Here is a 13,193-nt window from a genome sequence, read left to right as displayed (position 1 = left end):
GAGGAAGGCAAAAGGTCCGAACCCCCTTGCCTATGATGAGTGGCCTTTACACTGCAGCCTGCCCCAGGGAGCGGGAGCTTGGTGATGACTGGCAGTAGCCCAGACTGAGGCAAGGTGGGGATAGTGGGTTGGGGGTTCCCCAGGAAGGGAAGACCCAGAGGCAGAGTGTGGGGGTACTGCCAGGGGGCAGAACCCCAGAGAAAGGGGCACCAGGGTCTGTGAGGGACACAGGGGCCAGAGCTGTGCAGATCACTAGCCTGAAGAGGGTGCTCCAGACTGGAAAAGAGCTAATTCCCAATGACCAGCAGGAGGCGCCACAAGGGTGAGTCTGCTCCTTTACACACATGATACTGGAATCCATCTTAAACCTGGTGGTTTTCCATTTAGAAGGGGTGGGGGACCCAGAGGGACTAAGGATTCCTGCCTTGTGCCAAAGATATAGAAGGGGGTGGAACAGAACAAAGGGGGCTGCCAGTCATGAGAAATCCCCAAGTTACCACCTGAGCTGGAACTAACAAGGGCTGTACCAGGGGAAAGGATTGGGCCCAGACTAGGAAGGAGTCTAGTCTGTGAAAGAAGCTTATTGGACCATCTCTGAGGGTGAGATTTACCTGTATTCAGTTTCTCAATGTATTAGGCTTAGACTTGCGTGTTTTGTTTTATTTTGCTTGGTAACTTTGTTACATCTGTTATTACTTGGAACCATTTAAATCCTACTTTTTATACTTTTGTTTATTAATTAACCCAGAGTAAGTGATTAATACATGGGGGAGCAAACAGCTGTGCATATCTCTCTACCACTGTTATAGAGGGCGGACAACTTATGAGTTTACCCTGTATACGCTTTACAGTGCTGAGCTCCCACCCTCAGGAAAGCCAACCTCTTTCAGGGGTCTCAGGTTGGACCCCTGAAATTACTGGTCACTTTTGAAAAGCCTGGCCTCTGTTTTGTAACTCAACCTGCAGAAGCTTTTGGAGCCAAGGCTGGGTATAATTGTTGGAGGTAGGAAATGCAAGTGATTTGAGCGAAGTTTAGCTTTAATGGAAGCTCAAGAACATTAAGCAAGCCCTACAGAGGTGACACTGAGTAAGCTTCCCCCAGTATATCGATACAATCCAGTTCCAATGGGAAACTCACCCAGCTCATTCAAACTGGGGCCTCTCTTCCTGGACCGTGGGTTTGCAACACCCACTGCATTGCTAACCATAAGAATTCAAAAATCATGAGTCAGGCTCAAAAAATGACGAGATTAGTTTAAATCATAAAATAACAAAAAATAAATTGGATTCTTTTCATGGGCCCTTTGGTCTGGGCCAATCAGGAGGGCTAGAAACTTTTAAAAATGCTGAAGTCTCACCTAATCACCGGACTCCAGGAGCTGGGGCTTTAAGAAAAAGACCAACTATTGTGAAACTTGTGACAACGTAATGGGGATTGGCAATGTTGTGAACTCCCTTTCCTTTCTTGAGGTCCTGACCCTATTTTTACTCTTGCAATGTGGTCACAGTACAGAAGAGATGAGAACCACTCACGTGGGCTACATGACTGACGACTCTGGCATCTGAACGAATGTCATTAGGGTCAAGATTAAAGACCAGGACCCAGCACTCAGGCAAAAACCCCTATCGATTTCAATGGGAGTTTTGCTAGAATACAGACGGCAGAATCTGGCCCCAGGTTTCCCCACATGCCTTAATACAGGACCTCAACCAAAGTGTAATCCAGCGGTGAATGAATGCTAGTGCGGCCTGGTGACTTGCGTGTGTGCTAGCTGGTTTTGTTCACAAGCCAGCTTCTCAAATGAAATCGGACCCGTCTGTTCAATCTCACACTGCGGATTCAGCCAGATGAGATTTGGTTCAAAATATTTGATACCTCCCTTGCCAGAAACAATCTGTGCTGAGCTAGCTTGCAGTGAGGAGGGAGCAAAGAGTCACAGAGTAACTGGGACAACATGGGACCAGATCTTCAGCTGGGGTAGAACAGCCTAGCTCCACTGGCTGATTAACACTAGCTGAGGGTCTGGCCCTCAATATCTCCGTTCACTTGACTGTTAACAGGGGTATCTTCATCCACATCAGCTTTTGGAGCCTGTGGAAATTACAGCTGAGGGGAGCCCCTGAAACAAGGGATTGAGGTTTCTACTCTTAAATGCTTTGGTGCTGGGAATTGGTGCCACCAGAGGTGACATTTACCCCTGTGCAGAGTGGCTGGAACTGGCTGGGAAATGGAATGGCTGTTCCATGGGAAATACCAGCCCTTGGAGAATTCCCATGTCCCAAATCAGCACAAAAAGTTGAAATTTACTGCGCAATAAAAACTCTGAACTCTTTCATCTTGGAAACATCAAAATGACCTTACTGAGACGTTTCACTTTGTCTTTGATTTCAACTTTTGTCAATCTCAGCAGATATAATAGTAAGTGAAAATGAACTAAATGATTCTGGTAATTTCCCACTGAAAACGTCAACAAAATCAATAAGTTCTCGCAAGCCATTCCAATCTTGTGGAGTCAGCATTTTCCAAACAAAAATGGCTCCATCAGAAAAGGTTGACCAGCTGTCAGAGGGACGGCACCAGTGAAGTCCCATTTAATCCCTAAGTGGTGGACAGAGGCCCTCTGCTCAGGAGTGCGTTTCGCTCGGCGTGACTTGATGGGTGTTCTGTTATCAGAGCCTCTTTTAGGCTGAACGGATGGGCAAATTCTAAGGGCGAGGGGGAGAGAGATGGGCTTGGAGGGATAAAAGCATAACCCCGGGGGGGGACCTAAACATGACTGAAGAGCCCAAAGTCCTAAAGCTGACGAGGGCCACTGGGTGCACTTTGGTGCAGCCTGTGTGGAGAGTGTCAGACAGTGTAGTATAGCCCACCTTCCGCGATGTTAGAAATGAAGGGTTGCTGCTTTAAGGGGGGCAAGGGGAGGTTGAATGGCCCTGGCTTTCTTGAGCCACCATCTATATTTGCAAATGGCTATTTCTTTACATGCGGAGTGCTGGCAGTTTTTTCTGTGTGCATCACTGATCCCCTCTGTGCTGGGAGGTCCCCATCCGCACTGCCACGTGTGACCTTCCCTAGAAGAACGTTTTGCTCAGATTGAAGTGCTGGAAGCTCATATTAAGAGGCTGGGGCGGGGGGAGAAGGGGGGATTTAAATGTTATCCTGCATGAATCAGTTCCAGGCAAACAAGCAACTGCATCCTCCAGTGCCACACGTTAGTTACAAATACACCCGCCCCCGCCGAGAAGCATCGAAAGGGTGTAGCTCAGATGGGGTCCTCAGCAAATGCGGGGCTCCTCTGAGCCTCAGAATGGAGTCAGCTCGAGAGCTGAAAGAAAAACTCTCTCTGGGTTTAATTGCTTTTTCAGCCACTGGGATCGAATGGAGAAGACACTGGACTGGGAACCTGAGTTCTATTCCTCCCTCTGCCACTGCCCTGCTGTGTGATCTTGGGCAAGTCACTTCACCTCTCTGTTTCCTTTCCATGGTGCCTATTTAGCTTGGAAGCTCCTCAGACTGTCTCTCCCTGTATGTTTGGCCAGAGCCTGGCACAATGGGGCCAGAGCACAGCATGGCCCTGGTCTGAGACTGGAGCCCCTCCGCTCTAGTGCAATGTAAATAAAGAGCAGGAATAATCATCCTAACCACTGACGTTCTGCTCTGACCAGTGACTAGCTACAAATCGGAGGGTGAGGGGAAGCTGCCCCTGCTGATCAGGACTGAGCCCCCTTGGGGCTGCCATGCGTAGGGGGAGAGAAGCATGTGTCACCAGCAAAGGATGAAGGCAGGACGTTGGAGGCAGAAAACATGAATCATAGCAACAGCCTGGACTCCCAGCCTGTTGCAGACCCATAAACCTCTGTACCCTGCGTGGGCCAGTCCCCAGAGGAGCCAGAGCAGAGACCGGGTGTTACACCTGCAGTGCCACGGCCCAGCTGAACTGGTTCCATGCGCTAGCTCGAACTCTTCCCTGCTTGTGACTCCTCTTGTAAAACAGACCCCTAAATAACCAGCTCTCCAGGTGAGCCCCTCGCGCTGGGATCAGAGACAGCTCCTCATTCAGTGAGGCGCGGAGGGGGCGATACGCACGGGCCCAGGCCCTATTGAACCGGGAGGCGGAGAGATTCCCCCAAGCAACAAAAAGCTCTTTGTGACCACTTCTCTTCCCAACTGTTCTCTACAGCAGGGGGCAGACCTGGGGCAGGGGGTCAAAACCTGGCAGCCCTTCCATGCCCCACTGGCTCCCAGGGGTTTCAAAGGACTGTTACGGTTGTTTTGCTGCATCTCCTCCGAGCACAACTGCACAAAAGCCAGAGTTCCTTCAGCAGCCTCCCGTGTCTGGTCCATTGGGAACGAGGGCAAAATGGGCCACGGTTAAAGGACGGGCGGGCGGAGGGGGCTGGAAATCAGGGAACTTCGGGAAGGATTTTGCTCACTGCCACAGCTCCAGCCACGCAGGGACCGTAAACAATCTGCAAACAACCAGGAGAGAAATCCCTTTGTGCAGGCACCGTCTTGGGTTGCCATACGCAGCCAGGCCCTTGCCCCCGTACACAGCTCAGGGTGTGGCAAGGGGATTCTGAGCTGCTCTGAACTGCAAAGTACAGCTGACACTGGGGCTGCTAGGGATTGCACTGGCCCTCAAAGCAGCCCAGAATCCTGAGTGCGGCAGGTGCTTTAAATCATCAGGATTTAAAAGGGGGGAAATTGCTTTCCAATTAAAGACAATCCCCTCCTGCCGCTTTGTCCTTCTCTCAGCTACCGGTCATTTCACTCATGACCATCAGGGGGCAACAGTGTTCCACAGGAGCCCCCCTCTCCTTGCAGTAGGCTTGAGACAGGGGATGGGATTGTGGAGGGCAGGCAGCCTGGGCGGTCAGCAGAGGTGTCCTGCTCCGGCTCCTGGAGGGAAGGTCCATTGCGGTTTGGGGGCCGCGTCTTGGCCTCGCCTGTTGCACCCATTTCAGGGCCATGGTGCTGCTTGCAAATCATTAGCAATCTCACTGCAGGAGGTAGCGCCCGCAGCTGCAGTCGGGCTCAGGGACCTCCAGCGCCAGGTGCTGCCATGTTCCCTGCATCAGATTCTCCATGCACCAAGGGCGGGGGAGGCTGGAGACAGCCCATGGCTGGGGGTTAGCCCTTCCCAAAGGTAGCGGCCGGGGGGAGAGCTAAATAATTAAACAAGAAAATACCTTGGCCCTAACTAGATGGGTTTTCAGCCTTGCTCCCTTCGCCCCTTTGCATCCCCTCCTTCATCTGTGTGTCACCCACTTAAGGCTTGGGTCTCCATATGCTGACTCGCATGAGGCACTGAACTTGTTTGCTCCCATATGCCTACACCTGTTTTGCAAAATCCAGACCCCCAGGGCATGCGCTCGTAGGGACAGGGACCTTGTCTTCTTCCCATCCTGCCCTGGCTCAAACATAAACAATAAAGAGGGACATCCGATTTTAGGAGTCCCCCCTCCACTTGCTTTCGGTGTTGAATGGGTAAGGACTCTACTCTCTGCCCTTGAGCCCTGTCCACACTAAGCCCCTGATTCAGCAAAGCACCTGCTCAAAGCTTCTGGATTCAGCAAAACCCTTACGCACATGCTTAACTTTGAGCACATGCTTTGGTCCCGTTGACTTCCGTCTATGTCATGGCGTAGAAGCAGAACCATGCTCTGAAACAATTGCTGAGTACCACTGCACACCTGAATAGTTTCACTCTCTTAGGACTTATCTGTACGGGGACGTTGACCCGTGTAATTACACCTCTGTACCATTGCTGCTATAACGACAGCAGTATCATTCTGCTGCTAACGTTCCCTGTGCAGACAAGTCCCAAGCTGTGCAGGAAACCTTATGACAGAGCTGGAAAACCAGAGTCTCCCCTGTCTTGGGCTAGCACTCTAACCATTGGACCATCCTTCCTCTTTTGTCTGCACCTGGGCAGCACTTTGCTTGGGAACTGTTTCCTAATGCACCTGTCACTGGCACAGGTTCCACATGCTCTGTGGGCAAGGCTTGGTTTTCTTTACAACCTCTGTGCTGGTAGAACCCTTGCTGGGGAGCCAGCTCTGAGCCCCCCCTTCCTGGAGCATCCAGCCCCATTTCTGCAGGTGGCAGTCCCATCATTTGTGGCTGGGCGGAGCACGGCCGCATTCAGCCAGGTTTGGCTGTCAGGGCATTTGAAAACTGTTTTCGAGGCAGCTACAAAGCCTTGCGTGGGCAGGGCCTTGCGCTCCCATGGAGCGGGCCCAAAGCATACCAGACGGCCAGTCCCCTTCTTTGAATTCTCTGCACATTCTTCAGTCTAATTGATAAGATTTCTTTGTTGATCTTGGTCGCTGTGAAAACAGATCATTACCGCCTGAGGTCAATTAGAGTTAGAGGAAAATGCTGTGGATTTGTTAGAATGTCAGAGGGAGGGAAATAAATATTTACTAAAGAAAATCCTGATCCTGCAAACTCTCAGGGGTAGGATGACTATTATTTTTACTCCAGTAGCTCCCAGGGTCTGTCTAATCAAGGTGTGATTGCAGCAGCAGGAGCCCTACCTGCCCTAGCTTTAACCATGTGAGCAAAGCTAAAAATAGCAGTGAATATGCAGCCCCACCGGCTTCAGTGTGGGCTGTGTAAGCTCACTGGGGACCCTTGGTATGTACTCCTGTTGCTAGCCAGTGCTGATACGCACACAGCCGGGTCCTCGCTGTTATTTTTAGCTGTGCTGGTGCAGGTCTGTCTATCCGTGCCTCGATCACACCTCTGACTGCTGTGAAGATATACCCCCAGAGACCCCAGCTGCAACGGGAGGGCTCAATGTTCTAGATGCTCTTCAAAAAGGTAGGCCAGGTCTTCACTCCGGAAAAGGAGTGTTCGTACATCTGTGACTAGCAGATGTAAGGGGCAGGTGGTACCTACCTTCAAGGTCAACCCAGTTGAAACACTTAAGATGGAGAGCTGAGCTGCTCTCTTTGTGACCACATTTATTATTGTATTTGACAAGTGACAATGAAAAACGTGTCACGCATTATTTGCTGACTCTCTTTTGAGCATCTGTCTAACCTACCATAGGTATTTAGGCCCCGATTCAGGAAAGCACTGAAGCATGTAATTGACTTCAATGGGACTGAAGCATGTGTCAAAGTTAAGTGTTTTGCTGAATCGGAATGGATTTCAGCAAATGCCTCAAATTAAGCATGTGCTTAGAGTGCGTTGCTGAATTGTGGACTCTTGTACATTCCTCCCCATGATATCCACGGCCCTTGGCAGCTGGCTGAACTCATGAAATCATTTGTCTGCAAATCAATTAGCCAAAGGGAAAATGCCCAAATTCATAGGATAAAATTTACACAACAGATAATTCAATCAGCTCTAACAGATAAGAGATACTTACATTTATTTAGTGATTTGCGCCTATGTGTAATTAGCTGTGATGATTAGACTCTTTATTGCAGTGTAATTTTTAAAATCCTTATCTTCATTGTCTTTAAATAAACTGGAAACTGAGGGCCTGATCCAAAGCCCACTGAGGTCAGTGAAAAGACAATGAACTGTCTACAACTCAGTTGGTTCATGTCCCAAAAGTACATAGTCCAGGACTGGGGCCCGGCCAAACCATACAAGGGTTGAATAACCCCCCTTAACGTTCTCCGTTCTCTGTTATAGTGCAGGGATGTCAGTGTCCCTTCTGAAAAGACACCCAGGAGTAAGTTAGGTCACCAGAGTTGTTCAGGTCACATGAGTAAAGTTACCCATGGGGGTAAGTCTTTGCAGAGCCAATTAAAAACATCCCCGGGTGTCCTTCCTTTCCAGCCCCTTCCGAGAGTAATGAGAACCCTGAAAAAGTCAGCAATGTGTAAACTGGGTGATGTCTTCCTGAGCCTGCAGACAGGTTGTCGCACCACTCATGCCTATGCCAAGCTGGCTGCAGCAGAGAAAACTAACCAGGGCCTTGGGAGTTTTCACTGTTGCTGTTGAATGACAGCATGTCACAATCAAATACAGCAACTATGTCTGGGCCCAACCTGATACCTATCTTTCCACTGACTTGGTCCACCGTTAACTGCTTTATGCCTTTACACTGTAAGGGGCGTGGTCTTGGAGGTTGTGTAACACCGACAGAGCCCAGTCATCAGCAGGTGGGATCGAACCTGGGACCTCTGGAGCTAAATGCATGAGCCTCTACTGCATGAGCTAAAAGCCATACGGCCCTTAGCTAAGGCTGTAGAGCAAACTCATTTAACTCTTTCTACGTGGTCTTGGTGCCACTTGATAGTACCAGGAGGTGTGGGGGTTACATACTTCCCCTAGCTGAGGAAGCGCCTTCGGAGCTTCAGAGACTTCCCAGTTCAAATCCCAGACGAGCCCCCACTTGTAACACCAACGGACCCCGGTTGTCGGCGGGTGGGATCGAACCTGGGACCTCTAGAGTTAAATACATGAGCTAAAAGCCAGATGGCTCTTAGCTAAGGCTGCAGAGCAGACTCACTGAACTCTCTCTAAGGGGTCTCAGTGCCGCTGGCTGGGACAGAGCACCACCCCCAGGAGGAGGGTGGATTACAGTTGCGCTGGCTTTCTTTCCACCTGGGTTTGCGTTTGGTCCTCAGGCTAGCAAGTGGGAGGTCACTTTTTCCAGCCCTGACAATAGGGAACAATCTGCATTGCCAGAGAGACCCCACGCCAGCAAAGCACTGAAGGGCATGCTTAGCCCAAAGCACATGAGTAGGCCCACTCAACTCAACGGGACAACTCGCCTGCTTAACGTTAAGCACATGCTTCAGGGCTTTGCTGGAGCAGAGCCTATCTGCCCAAATCTGGCTATAAACTCTCTAACCATGAGGCTTCTGTTGAATAATTATTCTGATTTGTATTGCAGCAGTGCCTAGCAATACAGGGACCCCCCCCGGGCTAGGTGCTGTACAAACGCTGTCCACATCTGCCTTGTATATTATGCATACAGAGCCCGGCCCAAAGCCCGCTGGAGTCAAGGGGAGACAGATCAGGCTGCTCTTCACTGCAGAACTGTGATTCTCTATTTTAATGTCAAGCATGCAACTAAGGTTGTTACAGGTATTTGTGCAGTACACACAAGGGAGAGATTATATTAGTAACTGTTACGATTATTGTTCTTTGTGCAGGCCAAATAAAAAACCCCACATTCCTCGAGTAACCATCTACTTTATAGAGCTACTCAATAGTTTTGGATGGAAAAGGACATTTTTATTCCAAATGAAAAGTTTTGTTTTGGTCAAAGTGTCCCCCCCACCCCCTCTTTTTTTTCTCTTTTCCCTCTTCATTTTTAAAGGAGGAAGGGAGAAAATTGGGAGAGAAAAAGGGTGGGGGGGAACCTGAACATCAATGTTTTTAATAAAACAAATGGATTTTTTTTTAAAATTCCAGCAGAAAAAAAACAATTAATTTTCAACAAGCTTTATTAATTTTAGAATGAGTGGGGGAAACAGAAAGAAATGGGGATGGGGGCTGGAACTAGGAAGAACAAGCTATTCGAGTTCAGCATCTGTGCATCTTGATTAGGGCTGTCAAGTGATTAAAAAAATAATCGCAATTAATTGGACAATTAAAAAAATTAATCGAGATTAATCGCACTGTTAAACAATAACAGAATACCATTTATTGAAATAGTTTTGGATATTTTCTACATTTTCAAATCTATTAATTTCAATTACAACACAGAATACAATGTGTACAGTGCTCACTTTATATTTATTTTTGTTTACAAATATTTGCATTGTAAAAAACAAAAGAAACAGTATATTTCAATTCCCCAAATACAAGTACTGTAGGTGTAATCTCTTTATCATGAAAGTTGAACTTACAAATGTAGAATTATGTACAAAAAATAACTGCATTCAAAAATAAAACAATGGAAAAATTTAGAACCTACAAGTCCACTCAGTCCTACTTCAGCCAATCGCTCAGACAACCAAGTTTGGTTAAAATTTAACCAAGATAATGCTGCCCACGTCTATTTTACAAAGTTACCTGAAAGTCAGAACAGGTGTTCACATGGCAGTGTTGTAGCTGGCATCGCAAGATATTTACACGCCAGATGCGCTAAAGATTCATATGTCCCTTCATGCTTCCGCCACCATTCCATGCTGATGACAGGCTCTGCTCGATAATGATCCAAAGCAGAGCGGACCGACGCAGGTTCATTTTCATCATCTGAGTCAGATGCCATCAGCAGAAGGTTGATTTTCTTTTTTGCTGGTTCAGGTTCTGTAGTTTCTGCATCGGAGTGTTGCTCTTTTAAGACATCTGAAAGCATTCTCCACACTTCGTCCCCCTCAGATTTTGGAAGGCATTTCAGATTTTTAAACCTTGGGTCGAGTGCTGTAGCGATCCTTAGAAATCTCACATTTGGTGCCTTCTTTGCGTTTTGTCAAGTCTGCTGTGAACGTGTTCTTAAAATGAACATGTGCTGGGCCGTCATCCGAGACTGCTGTAACACGAAATATACGACAGAATGCGAGTGAAACAGAGCAGCTGACGTACAATTCTCCCCCAAGGAGTTCAGTCAGAAATTTAATTAATGCATTATTTTTTTAACAAGCATCATCAGCATGGAAGCATGTCCTCTGGAATGGTGGCCAAAGCATGAAGGGGCATATGAATGTTTAGCATATCTGGCACGTAAATACCTTGCCACGCCAGCTACAAAAGTGCCATGCAAACGCCTGTTCTCACTTTCAGGTGACATTGTAAATAATAAGCAGGCGGCATTATCTCCTGTAAATGTAAACAAACTTGTTTGTCTGAGCAATTGGCTGAATAACAAGTAGGACTGAGTGGACTTGTAGGCTCTAAAGTTTTGCATTTTTTTTTGTTTTTGAGAGCAGTTATGTAACAAAAAAGAACTACATTTGTAAGTTACACTTTCACGATAAAGAGATTGCACTACAGTACTTGTATAAGGTGAATTGAAAAATACTATTTTTTTTAATCATTTTTACCGTGCAAGTATTTGTGATAAAAATAATATAAAGTGAGCACTGTACACTTTGTATTCTGTGCTGTAATAAAAATCAATATATTTGAAAATATAGAAAAAAAATCCAAAAATATTTAATAAATTTCAATTGGTATTCCATTAACAGTGCGATTAATTGAGATTAATTTTTTAAATCGCAGTTCATTTTTCGGAGTTAATCGCGTGAGTTAACTGCGATTAATCGACAGCCCTAATCTTGATTGATCAGTGACAGGCAGAGCCCTTTCTCACCCACGGGTTGTCCAAAAGCTTAACTCTAATGCCGTGACCTTTGTGACCCAGACATGAATTGTGATTGCTCCATACACAGTTGTAAGCAAATTCTTAGTCATTTGTGATGAGCTTTTCCGAAGAACTCCTGGTCAGATTTCCAGGGACTGAGTGTGAGACAGCAGCTGGATGAAAATGTTCTGATGGACATTTTGCCATCAGAAAACACTGTTTCCTCAAAACTGAAACATCCCACGAGAACGTGCTGATTTTTTTTTAAAAAATTGTTTTGGGAGAAAAAAATGGCAAACAAGCATTTTGCCAAGGATGAAATGTTCCGCTTGGACATTTTGTGGAACGGAGCGTTTTGATTTTGGTCGGTTGTGTGGGATGACTTTTCATTTTTGCAAATTCTTTTCTATTTTGAAAACTTTTAAAATATAAAAATTGAAACAACATGTTTTGATTTTATATAATATATATAACACCTTTTGCTTGACCCGAAATTAAGGGCTTTGGGGAAATTTTGTTTCGTAGGAAATTTCTAAATCTTTTGGTTGCATTCAGATTGAGCCCAAACAAATTTTGCAATCATAAGATTTCCCCCCAAATCAAAAGTCTGGCTCCCCCCGCAGCTCTGCTGAGCATCCATCACAATCAGAACCAGACTTTCAAATAAGCTCAGCTGGAAATTCTGTTCTTTGCAACCTTGTGTCAGGAGGAGCATGGCTGGGGAATGGCAGGGGGGCACTGCACTCCAACGTGATCCTGAGTCATCATCCGCATGTGAGTGCCAGCTGAGTCAGTGACCATGTGCTGCAGAGAGAGTCTGCTCGATTTGGAAACATGGCCTGGACATGCAGCCTCATCACAGTAGGCAGCAGCCTTGGGGGGGGTTGGCATCTAACAACCATCATTACAGAAGGGCCAGAAAGACGAGGCTAACATGGAATGGCTCTGTGTCACCCTCTAGTGCAGTGGTTCTCAAACTTTTGTACTGGTGACCCCTTTCACATAGCAAGCCTCTGAGTACGACCCCTGCCACCCAATAAATTAAAAACTTTTTTATATATTTAACACCATTATAAATGCTAGAGGCAAAGCGGGGTTTGCGGTGGAGGCTGACAGCTCGCGACCCCCCCATGTAATAACCTCGGGACCCCCGGAGGGGTCCCGACCCCCAGTTTGAGAACCTCTGCTCTAGTGTCTAGACCACCTATAGAGATTAATACATCTGGTAGTGGGCCAGGATCTTTAGCTCAAGTAGTCCTGGCTCCTGCTTTGAGATCCTGAGTTCAGTCCCGACAGCTGACCTGCCCAGGTGCATCCATTACATGAGGAATAAAGAAGCGCTGCTAAACGCGGGTGGGGATCAAGCTGAGTCTGCTTGGCCAATGCGAGCAACATGTCAGCCAATGCTCTGGGGCTGTGACGACATGCTACGGCTGGTGGAAAGCGTGGGCTTGGTGGTGGTGGAGTCTGAAGTCCCACACCAGTGTGGCACTGCTAACTCCATCCACCCCACCCAGAGACACGCTCTCGCGTGAGAACGAGGCTCCATTTCTGTGGCCCATTCGCCCACTGGCCTCTCTGCTGAGCCTGGCAATGAAGACAGGCAGTTAGTGGCAAATGCGAGGCTGGATTTTGAGGTACCTTGGCTACTAACCCCTTTCAGATGGGCCAGCAACCAGCTGCCAGACCGCTACAGCTGCGGGGCATCGCTGAACATGCTCCAATTTGACTTGACGACTTGGCGGGTGGAATCTTTTGCATCTGTAAGCCACACCCACTCGTGCCAGCTCCCTGTCCCCCTCTAGTGGTGGCTGGGCTGCAGAGAGGTCGATGAGCTTGCAACAGCTTTGGCCAGCAGTGCTGAGTCTTTTTGCTCAATCCATAGAGGCTCATACAGCGGTGGACCTAATAAGGGACAGGGGAGGGGAGAGAACTGCTCCCTGCAGTGACCTTTAGGTGTATGTGTGATGCCTC

The sequence above is a fragment of the Natator depressus genome, chromosome 16 (assembly GCF_965152275.1).
Source record: "Natator depressus isolate rNatDep1 chromosome 16, rNatDep2.hap1, whole genome shotgun sequence".
NCBI classification, from domain to species: domain Eukaryota; kingdom Metazoa; phylum Chordata; order Testudines; family Cheloniidae; genus Natator; species Natator depressus.
Note: the sequence above shows the minus strand (reverse complement) of the source record.